Source organism: Haemaphysalis longicornis, unplaced genomic scaffold (assembly GCF_048455015.1).
Source record: "Haemaphysalis longicornis isolate Haplotype H1 unplaced genomic scaffold, Haemaphysalis longicornis Haplotype H1 scaffold_4, whole genome shotgun sequence".
Classification (NCBI taxonomy): domain Eukaryota; kingdom Metazoa; phylum Arthropoda; class Arachnida; order Ixodida; family Ixodidae; genus Haemaphysalis; species Haemaphysalis longicornis.
This window is the reverse complement of record NW_027526361.1, coordinates 184,557,287-184,580,206: the sequence shown is the minus strand read 5'-3', so window position 1 is coordinate 184,580,206 and position 22,920 is coordinate 184,557,287. Positions and strand designations below refer to the sequence as shown.

The 22,920-nt window shown below is 46.8% G+C and overlaps 1 protein-coding gene across 1 annotated transcript in view; it reads left to right on the top strand.

The window, feature by feature from the left end:
- The first annotated feature begins 14,800 nt into the window (after positions 1–14,800).
- Positions 14,801–22,920, top strand: part of LOC144179562 (dermonecrotic toxin SPH-like) — a 49,633-nt gene continuing 41,513 nt past the window's right edge. The window contains exon 1 of the mRNA XM_077707966.1: positions 14,801–14,965. The gene's annotated coding sequence lies outside the window, so the exon portion shown is untranslated. The remainder of the gene's footprint in view (positions 14,966–22,920) is intronic.

Below are 22,920 nucleotides of genomic sequence, written 5' to 3'. Positions count from 1 at the left end.
TGGGGACCGAACCCACGCCTTTCGATTACATGTCAGAGTGGCGCTGGCTACCACCCTCAAGTGTCAGATACACTTCTAGTAAATATAAATAGCCCAGAAAGTGAAGGAGAACACAGTCGCCCAGATAGCCGAATTGGTAAGGCATTCGACATGTAATCGAAAGGCGTGGGATCGGTCCCCACTCTGGGCGCGTGTTTTTCTTTCTTTCTTCTGTATATTTAAAAAAAATGTTCACTTCATTAACCGTAGTAAAAAAGGAAAGAGCCTAACCACACCCCTATGCCTCCTTTGGCGTCGTAGACTGCTGACCTATCTGTATTTCCCCAACGAGCCCCTCATTTCCTTACTATATTATTCTGCGAAAGCCTAGCGAGGGTCTCGGTTCTGGCAGACTTGATGCCTAGGTAGCATAAGAGGGCTTCCCGCCAGTTACCCGCTCATGACAGGCTGTAGACGTTCGAGTCACGCCCCGGGGGTTGAAAAGAAGGTCCCCTTCTCCCCGTGTAGTCAGAGTGGCGCTGGCTACCACCCTCAAGTGTCAGATACACTTCTAGTAAATATAAATAGCCCAGAAAGTGAAGGAGAACACAGTCGCCCAGATAGCCGAATTGGTAAGGCATTCGACATGTAATCGAAAGGCGTGGGTTCGGTCCCCACTCTGGGCGCGTGTTTTTCTTTCTTTCTTCTGTATATTTAAAAAAAATGTTCACTTCATTAACCGTAGTAAAAAAGGAAAGAGCCTAACCACACCCCTATGCCTCCTTTGGCGTCGTAGACTGCTGACCTATCTGTATATATATATATATATATATATATATATATAACTATTTAGTGGCCCGATATTGTTCAGAGGGTCAGCGGTCGAGCCCAGCTTGGACCCGACGGTGATTCCCGGTGGCTCGGGCCGTTAATGGAGGTGATTGCTTTGGCGGATCTCGCTGAAGCACTGGAGACCCCGCACGGATCGCTAGAGCCACAAGCGCCTTCTGGATGTCCTTAATGGAGCTGATCAGTGCGGCCTCCTAGTCTGATTCATTGTGAATAAAATTGTCGGTCCGCATAGTGGGGCACTGCCATAACATGTGTTGCATGTTGGCCCAGACTCCGCAGGATGGACAGAACGGGCTGTATAAGCTAGGGTGTATTCTGCTGTACAGTGCTGGGGAAGGGGGGTGTTCATCTGGATTTGACGTTGTGCGGTTGCTTGGTATTAAGTGAGGCATGCGGGTGTGGCTAAATGCGTCTAGCGTCCTTGTAGTATGTTAGGACATCTTGAAAACTAAGCAGGGATGCTGAGAGCAGAGTAGTGGCTGGATGATCTGAAGCCTGGTTGGTGAGCTCGCAGGTCAGCTCATGAGCCACCTCGTTCCCCTCCAGGCCCGAGTGGGCGGGGGCCCAAAGGAGACGTATAGAAGGTATGTGCGGAGTCTCGGGGATGGTGCATAGTATGCGAGCAGCTGGGGGACTGCACTTGCTGTTCGTAATGTTTCGCAGGGCAGTCTGAGAGTCAGTTACGATGATTCCAGGCGAGGCACTGCGAGCGATTTGCACAACCGCAAGGGCGATAGCTGCCTCTTCTGCGTCGGTGATGTCGCCATGGGGCAAGGTGCATGCGACTTCCTGGTTATTGGGAAAGTTAGATGTGGCAGCGCAAAGGGCGGGGCGTCCTTTATATGGGGAGGCTTCTGTATACCACACATGTGAATGTGTCTTGACGAGGTGAGTGAGGTACCTCGTTCGTTCCCGGCGCCGTCCGTCCTGGGAGCCCGCTTGCCTGTTCTTGGGGTGCTTGTATCAGCGCTTGTAAAAAGGCAGGCACGGATAGGGTCTTCAAATGGGACCGTGCGGCCACGCATTTGTGGGATTTTTCTGCCCGTAGGCATGCGTGCGAGGCGGTGATTGTGAGAAGTGCGCTGAGCCTCGATGAGTTCATCAGCAGTATTATGGATGCCAAGCTCCAGGAGGCGGTGGTTGGGTGCCCTTCCGGGAATGCCTAGCACCTGCTTGTAGGTACGGCGTAGAATTATATTTAGTTTTCCTGTTTCGAGTCGAGTCAGCAGTAGATAGGGGGCGGCATAGGTTATCTTGGAGAGTATGAAGGTTTGCACGAGGCGAAGTACAGTGTGTTCGGGTATTCCCTGCCGCCGATTAGCTACCCCAGTGAGCATGCGCCCGACCTGGGTGGCATGAACGTCGAGACGGCGGATGGTTTCGGAGTTGAGACCATTTGCTTGAATGTGCATCCCCAATATCTGAATAACGGGAACCTTAGGTATGGGCGTTCCCCTGCTAGAGTATGACTGGATGCTCTGGTGGGCTGGAGAGATGTGACGGCCTGAGAGATAACTCAGATTTCTGTGGAGAGCACTGTAGCTCCTTGCTGTTGGCGTAGCATTCCACGGTTCGGATACCAGCTTGAAGGGCGTCCTGGATGTCACCGTCTATACCCCCGGATATCCATAGAGTAATATCGTCCGCGTATAAACTGTGTCGGAGATTAGGTATGTCGGCTAGGGCTGGCGGGAGATCCCGCATCGCCACGTTAAATAGGAAGGGTGAGAGCACTGATCCTTGGGTAGTCCCCACATAGCCCAGCAGGGTGGGATCGATTTTGAGGTCCCCGATTGCAAGTTCTATCTCACCGTACGACATGTACGGTGAGATAGAAAATCCTGTATGTAGTTATAGGTTCTTGGGCCGACATTCATGTCCGTCAGGCCGCGTCTGCAGCGTGCTCTGCGGCGGAGATCAGCGGCCGCTTCCGATTTGCGTTTGGATAAGGTTGACGCTTCGAAAAGCTGGTTTATGTTTACAAAGAGGAGCACACGGCAAAAAGAAGGACGCACAAGACGAAAAGAAAAGAAAAAAATGACATTTTTCTTTGTCTTGTTTGTCGTTGCTTTTACCTGCTTTTGCTCTGTCCTCCTCTTTGTAAACTCCAGTAACGCCGCGCATGCGTCGTGCACGTACGCACCGCCGCTGCGCCCCAGCTATGGTCAAGCGCTTCCGCACATCCAATGCTTGGCATGAGGAACACGACATCGATGCATATGACGATGGCTACTACTAGCCCAGTGTACAGCGATTACGGAACATGTAAATAAACAAATTCTTACTTGCAGAGGTGCTCTGTGATCTGTCCTTCAGTGCTCCCGTAAAAACAAATCCTCCAGATTCGCTAAGCCTCAAGCCTTGCGCGATTTAGTGCAAGCTTCGACAGCTTTTTAAAGACAATAATCTTTCACGAGCTACTTAAACGCGACGCGTCTGGTCTCTTCTGTCTGTCTGTCTGTCTGTCTGTCTGTCTGTCTGTCTGTCTGTCTGTCTGTCTGTCTGTCTGTCTGTCTGTCTGTATGTCTGTCTGTCTGTCTCTGCCATGATTCTGTAGCCGGGCCAGAAGTGAGAAGTGTTCTTGGACAAAAAAAAAGTTGAAAATTTCCGAACAGAATCTAATAAATGTTTTGATTGAACTAAAGTTGTACGTTTTTTATATGGTAGCTTTGAACTACAAATTCGATTTTTTTTACATTTGGTATTTTCATAATTTCAATCGGGTAAGGGGTTCGGTACGTGATTTAGCCGAACGGGAAATAAACCCGAATAAAAAAAAGGCGCTCGAACCCGAGCCATATTTGGATCTAACGGTGCGTGTGTGCGGGCGTGCGTACATGTATGTGTGCGCGTGTGCGTATGCGTGTGCGTGTGCGTGCGCCCGCCCCACAGCATGCCGACTGGCCGGTCAAATCCATTCCTCATATGAATGAGGCCACGATGGCCAATGTCGGTCGCTTGACTCAGTAAGATTCGGGCGCGACCACAGAGCGCATTAGCAGATGTGGCGCTGCACTTTATAGGCTTGGAGCTAGTGACGTTTCGGAAGGGCCGTGCCCCAAACTCGTTTTGTTTTGTGTTCCTGGACAATCATGGCACGCCGATTGCAGCATTGCTGACACCGCAAAACGACGGCGTCGGTGACGCAAAAGCTGTTTGGCGTTAGGTTTAAATATTTGGTCATTGTATTAGGGGCCAAGCCCCTTAGGAGCCGGGGCTGTTGTCGTCTCCTGTCGTCGTCGTCGTCATAATCGTCGTTCGCATCATGTAGTCAACGCATTAAAACAACGCGAAACCCGGTTCCTCCTTACGCTGGAACGTAAGGATGCTAAAAGAACAACAAACCGCGACACCTGTTTACATCTAGCCCTGGAGTGTTTCGTAACGAGTACTAACAAACAAGGGGACACTCGTTTACGTTCCGTGCTAGAGAGGTCCGTCATTCAAAGACTAGAAACTTTTACAGCAAAGCTGTATGCCTATACCCCCCCTCCCTCCCAATGGTTTCATCTCAGCTGGCAAAACGGCCAAGTCGCCAAGAATACACTTATAAACTGCATGCTTCCCCGGCCCCTCACAAGGTTTCACGTTAGTGGTGATGGCCCGGGAATTTTCTTAGAGAAATTCGATGTCACGGGCAATAATCGTGCATTTTGACGTTAAGAACCGTTTCTTTTCTGAAAAGTTTAGCATACAAACGCGGACTTTAGCATGCAAACTAAACCGAACTTTCCAACTTTTCAAACTTCCCAAAATTTCCACCGGCTTTCATAACGAAACACCTGATATTCGAAAATTGTAGTTGGAAGGCACACGTTAAGAATAATAATATTGTAGCGCACAGCAATAACGCTTTCCTAGAAGCCTCGGCCTAAACTCGTGTAGCCCTTTCGGTGTTATGAAAGCGGTCTTCTCGCGATCGCGTTTATCTACTTCGATCTGCAAATACCAGCTCTTTAATCCCATAGATTAAAAGTAATGGGCATGACGAAGCCTGCACACGGAATCGTCTATCCGGCGCAACCGATAGACATCTTTTCTGATTACTTGGTTTAGCTTCCTGTAATATAGGAAGAACCGTAAAGTGACACCTTTCATTTTTGCCAAAACGACAGGCGACGCCCGAGGACTTCGAGACAGCTGGGTCACATCATAATGCGTCGAATTATACAAGACGAAGTCGACAAAATGCTCGCTAAGGACATCATCGAGCCCTCTTGCAGGCCTTGGGCGTCACCGGTAGTACTGGTTAAAAAGAAGGACAGCACGTGGAGATTTTGCGTCGATTACAGTCACCTGAACCACATAACGAAAAAGGACGTGTACCCTCTTCCCCGAATTGACGAAGCCCTTGATTGCCTCCACGGAGAAAACTATTTTTCTTACATCGACCTACGTTCCGGTTATTGGCAAATCGCCGTGGATGAAATAGACCGAGAAAAAACCGCCTTTATTACACCGGATGGTCTCTACCAATTTAAGGTACTGCCTTTCGGCCTATGTAACGCGCCTGCCACGTTCGAAAGAATGATGGACGCTCTCCTTCATGGCCTTAAATGGACCACCTGCTTGTGCTACCTCGATGCCGTCATCGTTTTCTCTCCGACCTTTGAAACGCATTTAGAACGTTTATCCACGTTCCTGTCTGTTTTCCGTCTCGCAGGTCTTCAATTGAATTCATTGATATGCCGACTCGCCCAACGTCAACTTCAAATTCTTTGTCATGTCGTGGATGCCCGCGGCGTGCAGCCCGATCCAGCCAAAATACACGCAGTAAAAAACTTTCCCCAACCGCACACCGTAAAAGACGTCAAAAGCTTTCTTGGGCTATGCTCCTACTTCCGGCGCTTCATACAAAATTTCGCCCATATTGCCAGGCCTCTAACCTACCTCCTCAAGAAAGACGTTCTATTCACGTGGGAATCTGCACAAGCTGAAGCCTTTTCCACGCTTATTGATAGGCTTAATACCACTCCTATTCTAGCCCACTTTGACATTTCTGCCCCAACCGAACTACGCACTGACGCCAGTGGTCACGGCATAGGAGCGGTCTTATTGCAGCACCAGTCTGGCGAAGTCCGCGTGATCACGTACGCCAGCCGCCTCCTTTCGGTCGCCGAGCGCAACTATTCCATAAACTAACGTGAGTGTCTCGCTCTCGTGTGGGTAAAGTTCCGCCCATATCTCTTTGGCCGTCCGTTTTCTGTGGTCAACGATCACCACGCCCTGTGCTGGCTGCAATCACTAGAAGATCCTATGGGCCGCCTTTGCCACTGGGCTTTGCGTCTGCAAGAATACGTACTCGTTTTCAGTCGTGTACAAATCGGGATGGTTGCACCGTGATGCCGACTGTTTATCGCGTTACCACGTGGATCCTCCAGACGTAGCCTGGAATGGCACAGAGGCCTGTATTTTTTCCATCTCCGCACTGCTGCAAATCGGTGCGGAACAATACCGGGACCCCTTCCTCCGATCAATAATCGATCGCCTCCGTACAAATTGCCCTGATTGAACCTCCCGGAATTACGTACTGCAGGGCGGCGTCTTATACCATCAGAACTTTCAAAATGATGACCCAGAACTGTTGTCTGTCATACAGTTCTGGGTCATCACTTGCGCTCCACCGTCCTTGAACAACTTCATGACCATCCACTTTCTGTTCACCTTAGCGTTACGCGCACATACGCTCGCGCACGCCGCCGTTTCTTTTGGCCTGGCTTGTACCGTTCGGTCAAGAAGTATGTTCAAGCTTGTGACCAGTGCCAACGGCGAAAGGTTCCCTGCAAATTGCCTGCTGTACTCCTTCAGCCTCTTCCTATCCCTCACGAACCCTTCGCCCGCGTCGGTCTCGACCTCCTGGGGCCTTTTCCTGCATCCACTTCTGGCAATAAGTGAGTTGCCGTTGCAACAGATTATGCAACACGCTACACCATAACACGGGCCCTACCCACTAGCTGCGCAACTGACGTCGCTGACTTCTTCCTTTATGACGTCATCCTGCATCATGGAGCACCCCGACAGCTCTTCAGCGATCGGGGCCGCAATTTCCTCTCTAAAGTCATTGCCGACATTCTTCATTCCTGTTCCACTAAGCATAAATTGACTACCGCTTACCACCGTCAAACGAACGGCCTCACGGAGCGACTAAACCGCACGCTGCTCAACATGCTTTCTATGTACGTTTCCTCCGACCACCGGGATTGGGATGCCGCCTTGCCATTTGTAACCTTCGCCTACAATTCCTCCCGCCATGAAACAGCTGGTTACTCCCCTTTGTACTTGCTCTTCGGCAGGGAACCCGCTTTACCCTTGGATACCCTTGTCTCGCCTGCGTCAACTCCTCCTAGTCAGTACGTCAGCGACGCCATCGCACAGGCTGATCTCACTCGTCAGATTGCTCGCACACGCCTCACTTCGTCACAAACATTCCAGAAGTCCCTCTATGATCGCCACCACGTCGATCATAGAGGGACCGGTCTCTGTACTCTCTCGCTGGCATTGCTAAGCATTATGATTTCAATCAATACACTGTATTTGCGTGCTTCTGCCTCGTAACAATATGGAAAGGTTTACGCCTCGTGGCTACGACTTGCTTTACGTTTATGGCGGAGGGTTTTAGCGAAGAGGACTCAGAGTATCATCAGTGATGATGCGATGGTTTTTGGGCAGTGTCTGTCGCACAGCAGATGACGAAGAGGAGCAATTCGTAAATGTCATGAGCAGTCCCAGAAGCGCTTGACGATAAGTACGTGGCACTCTGCCGCCGGCTTAAGTGCAACACACATTGAGCACCTGCAACGCAGCCACCGAATAAAAGCTCGTGAATAAGCTCTGCGATGCCTCGAACAGCGCAGGGCACGTCGCTGTTGATAGAAACGAACATGCACAATCGGGACGGCTTGTTATCGACGATAACAAGCCGGCCCGGTCGTACATGTACATAGACGATAAAAAGCTGATCCTCGTAGATAATCAGCAAGCATGCTCGACGTCCTATGCGTCAGAGCTGCGGGCAGCTCGACGAGACGGCTTTTAAGCGCTCGGCCACATCAGTGACAGCGTTGTACACTTTTAAGAAGTTCATTACTACAATGAGGTCCCTGCAGGGCTTTGCGAGTTCTATGAAAGTGCCAAAGGAAGCAGAGTCACCTACGATGACCCTGGTGGTGCCTTTTAGCGCCGGCGTCATTACGTGGTCCCTCACAGTGCAAATGTGCATCCCGGGCGAATGCGTTTTTCACTTTGTTAGCCGATAAGCAAGGGTCGGGGTAATTATTCAGTAGCCCGCGCTGTATCGACAAGAAAAAACTTCGTGTCCATCTTAATAAACGATGAGATCGGCGTTTCCAAGTTCGACGATAGCCACTGTCGTCGTCGTGTTATATCTGCTGAGTTACATGACTGAATGTCTTCGCTGTCAGAAATCCATGCTTACGAGGTGGCTGCGTCTAGTTTCCTCGCCTCGCAGCCTGTCTCCTGAAACAGCCTCCTGAAACTGTTTCAAGCACGAATTTCCTGCAGATCAGGAGTGTGTGCCGGGGTCCGCAGGCTGTGGGCAGAGTTCGGCATGAGGTACAAGGGGGGCGGGAAGGGCCGCACGGTCGCAGCAGGCAATTGGCGAAGCACAGCCGACGCATACCTTGCTTGAGATGCTGTGGCTGCTGATTCGCTGCTACCAGCGTAGACACCGGCCGGATTTCTTAACACACGATATCGGCGACAAATGCAGATGCAGCTTCGGACGAGACTATTCCGTTCTTCTGCCACTCACCCAAACGATCGATCGGATGAGCTCTCGCAACGGTATGTCGGTAGACGCAGTCGCCACAGTAGCAATTGTGCTCGAAGGTATGGCGGTTACTCCGTCGTAGTGATGGCATTGCTCCTGGAGGTCTCCCTCGACAGCTGTCGCCTACTTGATTAAATCCTTCACAGTACAAGGTGAAATGCATACGAAGTCGGCGATAGCTGCTTTAATACACCACGTGGAAGTTACAGGTGTCGAAGTTTTTTTTCTGCTGGGACATATCGGGGCCGGGCTAAATCACTTATGGCTGTTCGAACATCACGACCGTTTCATTGGGCTTTTGAATTCGAGATTCCAGACGGCACTGCGACTGGTCTCGACGGTCTGTGCTGGCGAACGACTCCTGAAGCTGCTCGTGAAATTCGTCTCACGACTACAAGCTCGTTTGCATTTCTCTCACGAGATCCTAGCACTGCCGTTCCGCAAGTCGTACTCATTCCTGAGTTTTTGTTGAGGGTGCAACTCGTTAAACGACGCGATGCGCTCAAACAGCTCGATGCAGTCCTCGACGTCTTCAAACACGTCACCACGAAGTGTGGCACGACTGCGCGGATGATGAATTGTTACCTAATAAAGATCTCTTTCGGGCAGTACACGCGGTTTGGGAATTTGGCATCTTGGCGCGGCGCAGAGAAGGTGGTCGTACCCGGGAGACATGCCGAGTTGACGGCGGCTACTCCGGTGAACCGGTGTGTCAACAAAGGCTGGCCGTACCGGGATGCCACGAGGGGTTCTTGACATCAGATGGTCGTACCACGCTCCTCCATCTGTGTAGTTACAGCAAATATTCTTTCCGGGTAGCATTGGGCTCTAATGAGGGCTTTAACACCAATAGTGGCGGTAAAGTGGGTCTAGCCCTAAAAGCGCTTGCGCAGAGAGTTCCCGATACCATCGTGCAATAAGATGACGACGATTTTAACGATTAGATGCTCTCAATGTTCTTGACACGCAACCACAAGGCAGGATTGGGCAGAGCTTAACCACTTATTGTAATTCGATAGGGCTTTAAAGTACTATTTTATTGTCAGAAAGAAAAAGGCTGTGATATGAAAGTTCTAAATGATAAAAACCGTATTTACCCACTAATGCGCCCCCTTCAGCTATTTAAGTTAACTGGAGAGGAAAGGTATACGTAAAAAATTATTTATACCTCCCTCTTTGCGTAACCTAATTTTGTTGTATTAACAGCTAATAAGAGAGAGAGAGAGAGAGAGAGAGAGAGAGAGAGAGAGAGAGAGAGAGAGAGAGAGAGAGACTTTTTTACATCAGGTAGACGCTAGGTCAAGTGGGGGAAGCGGGAAGAGAAGGTGGGATGTTCGAAGCTTGGGACATTTTGAAAATGGACAGTTCAAGTTGAAACTGGTTGGCTTCTTACGAAGGCGGAATAGGCCACGTTGGGTGAGGAGGGCAGGCTCACGGCACGGCACTAAGAGTGGCACCGATGATGTACTTCGCAACAAACCTTCTTCATCATCCTCCTCGATGCGTAGCTAGAACATAAGTGTCCTCATCTCCGGATACAAATGTGTTACATAACGCAACAAATATTTAAAAATAAACTGAATTTCAGCTTATGACAAGCAGCTCGGGAAGGAATAATGATATATAGTTTACGTTTTGAGGGAAACTGAGAAGCTATTTGTGGTCACAAACAGCACGAATATAACGGTAAAATATAAAAAAATGGGACATCTATGTTTTCGTCGAAGCTTTTAACATGCAAGCCGCAGTTTTAACCGGCATAAGATGCGTTTCCTGCAGGTAAAAAAAATCGAAACATATTTTTCCCGAAAAATATTAACGAGACTAATTTGGACACTATATTGTTGACTATTTTGGACACTATATTGTTTGTGCGCAGGTTAAAAATATACACTATAGCCACTATAGCCCATTCAGCGCTTTAAAAAAACGAGCCTTTTGTAGCTGTGCTGTTTTGAAGTTTTGCTCTTTCGCCGTATGCTCTTTTGCCGCTGCACTATTTTCTCGCTGTGCCCTTTTGTCGCCTGTAGTTTCGACCCCTTGCTGTTACGTCGGTCCTCTTGTATCGCGTGCTTCTCTGACCCCGCCCCGAGATTTAAGAATTTTGTCTCACAATTGAGCATGATTCTCTGGTATCACGGCAACAGGAGGCGGAGCGCAAGTAAAAGTAAAGGTAGCCGTCATACGGTATATTAAAAGGTTCTCTCATAATTTCAATATACTTGGAAAAAAAGACCGACGGCAAAGTATTCTTTTCAGCGTATTGTAAGCGTTCGAGTTTATGTTAGCCTCACAGGGACGTGACCAAAAAGAAAAGCAGTACTGTATCAACCACCTCAGTCAACGCGTTAGTTACATTCAAATGTTTCGTATCGGTCACCTTCTTTACGTGGTTCGTTATTAAAAAGCTAACTATAAAACGTAAATGCTCCGTTGTAACAACATGCAAATAATGTTTCCCGTGGTATTTACGGTACCTTGATCCCAATTGTAAAGATTGTGCTTGCAGCCGACAGTTGACAACTGTGAAGTCGTTACTAAATCTCCTCATGTACGTACCAGGAGGAGGGTTCCAACAGACAGCATTGAATGTGAGCACTAGCCACCCGCGTTATTCAGTAGCCTTTGTACTTTTTGTACTTGCGACCAAGAAAAATGGGCTCTCTAGAATTTCGTTGCGCGCGTGCTATCATGGGCCAGAACGGCCAATTTTACGCATATGATGACATCATTTTCTACTATTTGTTCTTTTCTTCCAATTTTGCCTTTTTTTGGTGTGCCCATAAAGAAGAGTGCGTGTATAACAAACTTCCGTTGTAGCAGCGCCCTTTTGTCTCGCCTTTTCTTCATCCCTGTGTATTAATGTGCTCATTTCCACCAAATATTAAGGGCCGAACAACGCACTGTGAATGCCTAACAGAAGTAAAAATAGCTACAGCGCCAATTGAAACAAGGGCAGAGTAAGACGATGCGACGAAAGCTGACCACCACTGGAATTAGTGTAACTGGAATGGAAAGATGGAAAGTTAGACAAGAAAAAGGAAAAAAAGAAAAGGCATTCGTCCCGTCGTCTTTCAATGTTATTTTTGCGATTCACGCTGTGCTATTTTTACAAGGAGCTACTAACTCGCCCAACAGTACACTTTGTTAAGCCAAACAGAAGCGCGTGTCTCGATACCTCGCCTCCAGTGAGGCAACACTTGCAAACCGCACATATTCCGGCAGCGCATATTTTCCGCACAATACGTCTGAGCCTTAAAAAATAGTTGCAACCGTGCCTCAAAAACAATGGGGGTAATTGTTGAGCGTACGTCGACCATTCCGCATGTATCACTCACTGGCACCATCAAATCCGTGCGCACTGTTGTTTATACAGCCGCTGGGACTTGTCTCCGTACAAAGTCAGTTACTGTTGTGGATTTCTTGTGAAAAAATGCCTATATTTTGGGAGCTTTATTTTCAATTGAGTCAAATTTACCTGAACAGAATTTTATAAACAGGCTAAAATTTGTGTCCGGGCCTAAACCCAGCGGTGTCAAAGCTAATGTATGACATGTTCTACATGTTAGTAAGAGAAGTTAGCTTCGACAGCGTTGCATAAAAAAATTGGCCTATTAGTGAGAGAGAAAGGGAGAGAGAGGGAGAGAGAGAGAAATAAACATTTCTTGTCTGAAAAGACTAGCTAGCACTTCGTCCTTGCCGGTACGAGGTGGCAGGTCTCCTCAGAACAGGAAACTTCTGTAGGTGGCTGCCGTCTACTCCGGGTTCACCAGATTCTTCTGGCTCTCCGGATCCTCGTAGACGACCAGTGCCTCCCACGTTTAATGTCGTGTTGACCGGTTGTATGCGCGCTTGTAATATCTTGTAGTGCGGCAGTCAGGCTTCTTGAGGATGCTTGGCTATCCACAGGTGGTCTTGGCGGCGGTCTTCGCAAGGGCACTGCAGGATTATGTGCGGCAAGGTGTCGGTTATATCTCAGTGAGTGTGGAGACACGGAAATTGCGTGAGGTAAATGCGGTTTATGATTATTCCGCGTGCGTATGTGTTTGTTTTGAGGCGACGAAAGATTACGCTTTCTTCCTTGGTGAGGTCGGGTTGGGGGTGGAGGGGTATATCTCCTCCGCTTAAGTCGGCAGTGCTGCAGTATTGCCCTATAGGTATTGGACACGTGTTCTGCGCCCGTTGCAGCACAGATGTTGACCGGCAAGAAGGCTCGGCTGATTTGTTCTTGGGCTGCAGCATGCGCTGATTCGTTTCCCACCATCCCTTCATGCCCCGGAATCCAGGTGACGTAGGTGTAAGGAAAAAAGTTGGGGGTGCGTCTTTGAGATTTTAAGTGCTTTCGCGGACACGCGAACATTGCCGTAGAATTCCTTCTGCGTGATTTTGCTTGCTCTTCCGATGGCGTTAGTAATTTCTACAAAGGACCACTTCGACAGTTGAAGACCGGCTTGTGGGCGATGAATGATTTTCGTGTCGTCTACGGGCAATGGTGGCATCCGGGAACGTTTCCGCTGCGCCGTCTCCGGGGCCAATTGCTGGAGGGTTGGTTGTGCGGCTGGTGGTGCTCCTTGAGTGGCGGCAGTCTTGTTTCGTTTCCTTGCAGTCACTTTCCATCCCCTGACACCCTATACCACCTGCTAGGGGAATGCCAGCAATCCCTATTAACATCACCCAAATGTTTTAAAAGAGCGCCCTGTAAAGCTGGTTATTTTGTGTTAACCCTTTGGAATCTTCAAAATATATATCATGGACCTTTGGAACCCTTTGGATTCTTCAAACAAAAATATATCATGCACAGAAAGAGCAGCTTGAAACACATAACGGTCATGGTGGGAACAACGCGACACCCGATGGTTCCTCAATTCACGCGCGTGCCCCGTACACGAAGGCGCTGGCATCGAGGCGCCAACTGTCGGCGCTCATTAGCGTCATAATGCGCTGCTTTGCTTCGCCTCTCTTAAACAGGAACACCATCTGAATGAGTCCTTGGGAACGACATAAGGCAAGTTCATAGAGCTGCTCACGTCTCTGTTCATAGCGCAACAGGGCCGAGCGCCACGTGCCTTCCGTTGTGGCGAGAGGCGAGACAGTTTGTGGGCTCGAATCCAGGCGCCGCCTCGTGAATGGCACTGTTTATGGCGACGTCACTTCTGTGACGAATATGACGTCACTGAGATCTTAGTGTACCCAGGCATATGTTTCCAGTTATTTGTAACTAGTATTTGTGTCCACAAAAAATGCGTTTGCCTTCTCGGTGGGGATTTGTTCGTTGCTCAGATGAAAACCACCCGCTGTACAAACACATTTTTCCGTACTGGAATTGTACGTGTTTATGAATACAATTTCCGACCCCCTACTCATACCACCTACTTACAGAAACCTTCTTTATCTTTTATTAAAAAAAAGATCCCATTAACAAGGGCGGCCTTCCCTAATAAATCAGAAGGGGCATTCTTACCTCCGCAATGTTACATGATAATTTATTTATTAATTAATATACCTACATTCCCCACAAGGCATTGTTGTAGGGGTGTGTTATACAGGAAAATAAAGACAAGGAATCAGAGGCAGGACATAAGGTAACAAGAAAAGAAAATGCAAAGAAAAAACAGCGGAAACAACAGACGACAGCGACACACAAATAAAAGAGAGAAAAAACATGTTTTAGAAAAACCAAGCAAAGCGGAACGAAATCCTGTAAATTTTAAAAAGATAACATTTCATTCGTAACCACATTTCTAGAGATATACTGCAGCAGAATAAAAATGATGTTACGTCCAAAATGGCTGCAGACTCTATGGCAAGAATTTAGTGGCTGATATTTCGCACTGATAACATGCACGTTCTATAACCTCCAGCAATTGCGCCAAAAACCAATTGGCGGCCTCAAATAACACAGTAGGTTCTGTATCCTATATGAGTGATGCTTGTATTATGTGCGATATACCTATATTCGGATTTTATAAAAATAGACTTGGGCCAATAAGGCGCTTTTATGGAATACAAAGAAACTGAAGAATAAACTACAGGCCACAAAACTGGATTATGTTTCTTCCTAGTCTGAAATCTTCTCAGTCAACTCTGACAAGCTACGGTATTGTGCAAACACACTGACTGAAACAATAGCTTGAACACCTGTTACACGCTGCCCGTAAATAACATCTTTGGAGGAAAAAAACTTTCAGATAAGAAATGATAGCTTGGCGAGTTCATGCAACATAAAAATTTACCCATTCAGACCCAATCAGACAGTTCTGTCGAATACGTTCATATTCGACGAAAAACTCCCGTCAGAAAAGAAAACCCTTCAACAGAAAACGGGTGACCAGGCGTGCACTTGAGGCAAGTACTCTTCGCGTTCTCTTTTGCAACCCAGATACTTCCAATTAAACTTCCAAACTTTAAATTAAAATGCATGCATTAGGCATGGCGATGGCACTGAAATTGCGTTCTCAAAGAGCCTAAACTTCATGGCAACAAGGTACTAACCGATTTTTGATAGATATAAAGATAACTTTTTATTATACACTAAAAAAAAAGAAAAAAACGCTCGCACGTAATTTTGCGAGGAACGAAGAATACATATTTTAAGGAATTTATCAGAACCGATAAGATATTCTATTAGTTGATCTTGTTAAAATGCTTGGGGCTATAATCTCGGAAAATTTAACGCGTAATTTACATCTTAAACACTTATGTGCCTTCTAAAGGAGTCGCTCGAACTCAAGAGAAAATGTGTTTTTTATCGTAAGTTATGTTCTGTATCATATCACAAGGGTGACATGAACGACTCAAAAATTACTGGCCGATCAGCTTGCTGTCAGTCTTCTGCAAGGTATTTACCAAGGTAATCACTAAAAAAATTCTGCAAGCTTTTATTTCAGTCAACCTAGTAATAATCACGGTTTCGTAAAAGCCATTCAACAGTGGACCGTATTCACACAATCAGTCAGGTGATACAAAAACGCGCAGAGTACACTAAACCTCCTTATACGGCCTTCATACATTATGAGAAAGCATTTGACTCTGTCGAAACCTCAGCAGTGATTCATGCATTGTGGAATTAGGGTGTAGACGAGCATTAGGCAAGAATACTAGAAGATACCTACAATGGGTCCACAGCAACCATAAGCAGACCAGTGAAATACCTATAAGAAAAGGCATCAGACAAGAAGACACAACCTCTCCAATGTTATTCACAGCATGTTTACTACAGGAATTCAGGACTTTGGATTTGGAACAGGTGGGGTAAGGGTTAATGGAGAACATCTTAGTAACCTCATATTTGATGATGACGTTTCCTTGTTAAGTAACTCAGGGGACGAATTATTACAAAGCACGATTACCGCACTGGACAAGCAGAGTAGAACCGTGGGCTTGAAAATTACTATGGAGAGAACTCAAGTAATGCTCAATAACCTCGGGACAGTACAGCGGTTCAGAATAGGTATCGAGGCAGTGGAAGTCGAAAGCGAATATATTTACTTAAGCCAAGTAGTGACAAGGGTCAGAGAACAAACGCAGTTAAGGACAAATTAGTAGAAATTAAGAACAAGAAATGGGTGTGGCGGGCATATAGTCTGAAGGTAAGTACCGTTGGTCATTAAAGGTAACAGAGTGAATCCCGAAAAAAGGCAGGCGTGGCAGGAGACGGAAGAAAGTTAAATTGGCAGACGAGATCGAGAACTTTGCGAGGATAAATTGGTCGCAGTTAGCACAGGACTGGGATGATTGGCGATTAATGGGAGAGGCATTTGCCCTGCCGTGGGCGTATAAAGACTGATGATGATGATGATGATGCTGATGATGATGATGATAATTATCTGTGTCAAAAATTGTTCCTCACAATGATCAGTTATCGTAACTCAGATTCGGAGACTACTAGAAAAAGAAACATCGACAAATTAGTACTGTATCGATATCGAGTACAGCACAGGGGGCTAAAAATAAAAACACCCTTAGGGTGGGATTTCGGAGCACGTTAAAAACTTTAGGCTGTCAAAATAATCCGTAGCCCTCTAGAACGGGACTCACCAACCGCGGTGGCGCAGTGGCTAAGGCGTCGTGCTGCTGAGTACGAGGACGCGGGTTCGATTCCCGGTTGCGGCGGCCGCTTTTGTGATGGAGGTGCGAGAAGCAAAAACGCCCGTGTGTACGAGATTTCGGCGCGCGTTAAAATCAATAGGTGGTGAAAATTAATCCGCGGCCCTCCACAATGGGGCGCCTCACGCATGCGTTGCGTCGGCGCGTTAAAGGGATGGACAACCGATTTTTGTCGCATATATGGTGCCTAGCTCATATGAAAGCCAGCGCTTTATATAGCCCGGTTTAATTTGGCAGCGACCTTTCTGAAATCGGAAGGGTGGCGGTTCGTAGTGTCGAAACTTGACACTACAATACGTGTCCCGGTCACCTGACCTGCAAACCTAGCAGCTACTGTCACTGCTGAAACGTTCATTCATTTATTGAAAACCTCTTAACACAAGTACTTGTATAATTTTATATTGCATATGTATTTTTTTTCATTATTTTGAAAAATTTGAAGACAAACCGCCCGCCGCCGCTGGGTTGCTCTCAGTGTGGCTAACTGAGCCTCCATGCCCATAATCAACGGCAGCGTTCAGTAAACACATCCAGTGATGGAGCTTTGACAATTTTACCTCAGTCAGGGGCGTTTGTTCTGCCTAATATTCAATTTCAGTTTCCAAATAAACCAACGCCAACGTAAAAGAAAAAACGCACCCGGAGAGAATCGAACGGCCGACCTCTACAACGTGAAGCCAGATTCTACCTGTCATCCATCCCAACAGATGGGGCCTTCGTGCTGGTGAATTAAAAAAAACACATAAAGTAATGAGAAATCAAGCATAACACTTTTTTAGCTGGAGAGAAGTTTTTAAATACCGCTTTTCATTTCGCATGCAGACAAAAGTATCTTGCCGCGCTACTGTGTGTCTTGGTTGCCAGCATTATTTTGGGGAGGACACATACAGGATGCAGCGATGGCGTAGAGGTAGAACACCCGCCTCGCGTGCAGAAGGACCGTGGTTCGAATCCCGGTGCCGGACAATTCCCACCGGATTAAAAAAAAAAGAAAAAAAAAATCCGCGTATTGATGGAATTGCACAAAGGGGCTTGGGGTGCGGCCTGACCCCGGCGACCATTGCCGGTAATGCACTCCCTCACCAGAGCAGGATTGGCCACCCTGGTGTAGTACCGGCCACAACCTCCCATGAATACGCCAACTAACCCTCGGCCCTCAGTCCCCAGCGGCTGCGAAGCAACTGACCACGGCGGCGGTCAGACCTGTGACGCAGCAGAGGGTGCTAAGAATCACTGGATCCGGACAGGCCGCCAATGGAATCTGAACCTGGCAACGTTTAACGTGCGAACCTTATCTAGCGAAGCAAGTCTCGAGGTGTTGTTCGAGGAATTAGAGGGCATTAAATGGGATGTAATAGGGCTTAGCGAGGTTAGGAGGGCAGGCGAAGCCTTCACGGTGCTGAAAAATGGACACGTCTTATGTTACCGTGGTCTAGAGGACAGAAGAGAACTGGGAGTGGGATTTCTAGTCAATAAAAGCATAGCTGGCAACATAGACGAATACTACAGCATTAACGAAAGGGTAGCTGCTCTTGTAATTAGGCTCAATAAGAGGTACAAGCTCAAGGTGGTGCAGGGCTACGCACCCACATCCAGCCACGACGACCAAGTAGTGGAACGCTTCTATGAAGATGTGGAATCGGCAATGGCTAAAGTAAAAACGCAGTATACTGTAGTTATGAGGGACTTCAATGCTAAAGTAGGCAAGAATCAGGCTGGAGACAAGGCAGTTGGGAACTATGGTCTGGGCTGTAGAAATAGCAGGGGGGACCTACTAGTTGAGTTTGCAGAACGGAATAACCTACGCATAATGAATACCTTCTTCTGTAAACGGGAGAGTCGGAAGTGGACCTGGAGGAGCCCGAATGGGGAGCACAAAAATGAAATAGACTTCATATTATGCGATAACCCTGGCGTCGTGCAGGATGTGGAAGTGCTCGGAAGGGTAAGGTGTAGTGACCACCGTATGGTAAGATCTCGAATTAGGCTAGAGTTGAGGAGGGACCGCAACAAGCTAGTACGAAAGAAGCCGATAAATGAGCAAGCAGTAAGACGTAAAGCAGAAGAATTCAGGATCGCGCTGCAGAACCGATATTCCGCCCTAAACGAGGAAGCCGAGCTTACGACACAGGAAGCCAGCGACAACCTTACACGCATTCTTACGGAGTGTGCAGTAGAAGTCGGGGGCACTATGGCTAGACAGGATACTGGTAAACTTTCACAGGAGACGAAAGATCTAATCAAGAAACGGCAAACCATGAGAATCTCCACCGCAGCTGACAGAATAGAACTAGCAGAGCTCTCGATGTTAATCAATAAGCGCAAGACAGCTGACATACGGAAGTATAATATGGAGAGGATCGAATACGCTGTAAAGAACGGAGGTAGCCTGAAAGCAGTAAAGAGACGTCTTGGCGTGGGGAAAAATCAGATGTATGCACTTAAGGATAAGCAAGGCAATGTCATCACAAATAGGGATAAAATAGTCACAGTGGCCGAGGAGTTCTATAGGGATCTGTACAGTAGCCGGGACATACAGGATAATGCCGAACGAGACAGTAGTTCAGAGGAGATAGACATCCCACCAGTAACGACCGAAGAAGTAAGGAAGGCTTTGAAAGAAATGAAAGGGGGCAAAGCACCTGGTGAGGATCAGATAACAGCAGACCTCTTGAAGGATGGCGGCGAAATTGTACTTGAAAAACTGGCAAACCTGTATACGCAATGCCTAATGACCGCAATGGTACCGGAATCTTGGAAGAACGCGAACATCATCCTAATCCATAAGAAAGGCGACATGAAAGACTTGAAAAACTACAGGCCGATCAGCTTACTGTCAGTCGTCTACAAGGTATTTACCAAGGTAATCGCTAACCGAATCTCTGCTACCTTAGATTTCAGTCAACCTAAAGAACAAGCAGGGTTCCGTAAAGGTTATTCAACAATGGACCATATTCACACGGTCAATCAGGTGATAGAGAAGTGCGCTGAGTATACTCAACCCCTATATATAGCCTTCATAGATTATGAGAAAGCATTTGACTCGGTCGAAACCCTAGCAGTCATTCAGGCATTACGGAACCAGGGGGTAGATGAGCATTATGTAAGAATACTAGAGGATATCTATAATGGGTCTACAGCTACTATCATCCTCCATAAGGAGAGCAGTAAAATACCTATAAGGAAGGGTGTCAGACAAGGAGACACAATCTCTCCAATGTTATTCACAGCATGCTTACAAGAAGTATTCAGAACGTTGGATTGGGAACAGGTGGGAGTAAGGGTTAATGGAGAATACCTCAGTAACCTCAGATTTGCTGATGACGTTGCCTTGCTAAGTAACTCGGGGGACGAATTGCAAAGCATGCTCTCCGCACTGGGCGAACAGAGTAGAACCGTGGGCCTGAAAATTAATATGCAGAAAACTAAAGTAATGATCAATAACCTCGGGACAGCACAGCAGTTTGAGATAGATGGCGAGGCAGTGGAAGTGGTAAGCGAATATATATACTTAGGCCAAGTTGTGACCCCAGATCCCAACCATGAGGCAGAGATAATTAGAAGGATCAGAATGGGGTGGGGTGAATATGGCAGACATTATCAGATAATGAATAGCAGCCTACCATTGTCGTTGAAGAAGAAAGTGTATGACAGCTGCATCTTACCGGTACTCACCTACGGGGCAGAAACTTGGAGGCTCACTAAGAGGGTTCAACTTAAATTGAGAACGACTCAGCGGGCAATGGAGCGGAAAATGATAGGTGTAACATTAAGGGACAAGAAGAGAGCGGAGTGGGTCAGGGAGCAAACTGGTGTTGAAGACATATTAGTAGAAATTAAGAAGAAGAAATGGACTTGGGCAGGGCATGTAATGCGAAGGAACCGCTGGTCATTAAGGGTAACAGAGTGGATCCCTAGAGAAGGCAAGCGCTGCAGGGGGCGGCAGAAAGTTAGATGGGCAGATGAGATCAAGAAGTTTGCGGGGATAAATTGGTCACAGTTGGCACAGGACCGAGGTAATTGGAGAATAATGGGAGAGGCCTTTGCCCTGCAGTGGGCGTAGACAGGCTGGTGATGATGATGATGATGATGATGACATACGGCTCGTGGATCTAAAAACTTCGATTTAAAAAATTCCTGGGCGTTATCAGCAAAACCGTTTCTGCTTAAGTTGCTTTAAGTGATTCCCTTTCATTTTGGATAGAGAATGTATACTCAACATAAACCGGTTGTCTGTCCCTTTAGGCCTTACTATCAATCAATCTACTACGCAGCTCTTAAAATCTCAGGTTTAAGTACGGCGTGAAGAACACTAAAAGCTGATTATTGAGATGGCTAATCACGCTATAATGCCCGCTTATCATTTCTACTGATACTATGCTACCAGTGGAACTGATGTACGCGTTCCGTCCGGTGTCTGCATGCCGGTCATATATGAAAACCCAAAATAAGCAGTTTACTGTTTTATGTGTACTTGTGGGTGGCGATACCAAGGACGTCCAGAAAGCAATCTTCTGGCGAAAGACAGCACGAAGACAATCACGGAAAAAATACGGACAACGGTGTCGTTTTCTGGCTTACTGATTGATTTAAAATATCTATATTTAAAAACAGAGGGAACAAAGAACATGGCTATCGTGATTGCAGAATTCCACGGGCCTTCATGATTCTTTCGAACGATGGTTTGGGCTAGTTGGTGGTGTATACTGAAATTCGAAACGGGAGACGGGACAAGGAAACGACGACACAAGGCGCTGACTAACAAGTGGTTGTTTTATTGCGGGGGTTGCGAAATATACCCAGTCTTTTTGCGCTGTTTCGAATTTCAGTATGATTCCTTCAGCCATCACCTTCAGGCAGGGTCATCGCTGCACAACTTCGTTAGAGTCGTTCTGGTGTTTCACGCTGCCACATTCTACACCACTAACTGAAAGGTCAAATGTTTAATATTGTAATAAGGCGAAAACATTATAGCTCTTATCAAATGAGAAAAGGGACCGTCGTCGTTGTGAGCATCACGGAAAGTACCAAAAGTCACATGACCTGTGCTACTGGAACTGCGCAGTGAAAGAGCGTGCTGGTACTTTGATTTCGTTTCTCGGGAACGCATGCGCTGCTTGCTAATCGGGGTGTAGATGCTGCTTGGCTTTGATAGTAAAGTCCGTGTGCCCAACGGGGAGCCACGCATGGGAGTAGGAATGTGGTGCTGGCGTGTCGTTGCTTGGCTTTCGAATTCCTACATGTACGTAACCTTAAATGCCACTGCCGACGTTTTCTTGAGAACAGCGCTAAAGACCCTCTCGCAGACAAGTATCATACATAAGGAAGCGGAGGAGAAGTAACACATGCAGGTACTGCGTAGGAACAATAAAAACAGATAAAAAACTTGAATGTTCAGCGAAGTGAGTATTAGTTGAACTTAAAATATTCAGTCTTTATATAACCACGAATGTTCATAATTCTCACACACAAAAAATAAAAACACATAACAAACGTACACTGGCAAACAAAACATATACCCCATAAGAAACATATAGACTTAAAATGAAGTCCTTCATTTTCAGTTTGCATTTTTTCCGGTGTTCTGCTGTACATGACGGCTACTTAAAGAGAATACAGCGGTGCCCTCTACTATGCCCTCAGGCTTACAACAAACAAAATAGATAAAGTTAAAAGAAATATGAACTATCGAAATCACAAAAGGCTATCTCACAAAGCGCTCTGCCGCAATTTACTCAACAAACAAAGGAACAAAAAAAACTCCGTTTGGTTTGACCAGTTCAATCAATGCCACTTAAATTATGTGAAACCGAGATGTGGCATCACAATTTTTGTGCATTAGCGCGTGGTTTCTGAAATTTTTGTTGGTTTTTCGCCAGAATTTTGCAACCAACGAACTATTCAAAACAAAACGTTTAGTAAGAAACCATGAAACCTAAATTGAGCGCTTGTGTCGCCTACAGTCCAGATCGCAGTTAATATACAGCATTTTAATGCTTCTAAAAACTATTATATAATTACATATTGATGTTCGCACGCCGTACGTCCGATTGGTGGCTCTGATTTTTTTCTCTGTATTTACTGCAGAATGAGTAATGCACTATTGCTTGCTGGAGCTTCGATGTAGCCTACTAATCATTTTCTAAAACCATAGGCTCCCTTAGGCTACTTGCAAGCAAAATGTCCGGTCTGTC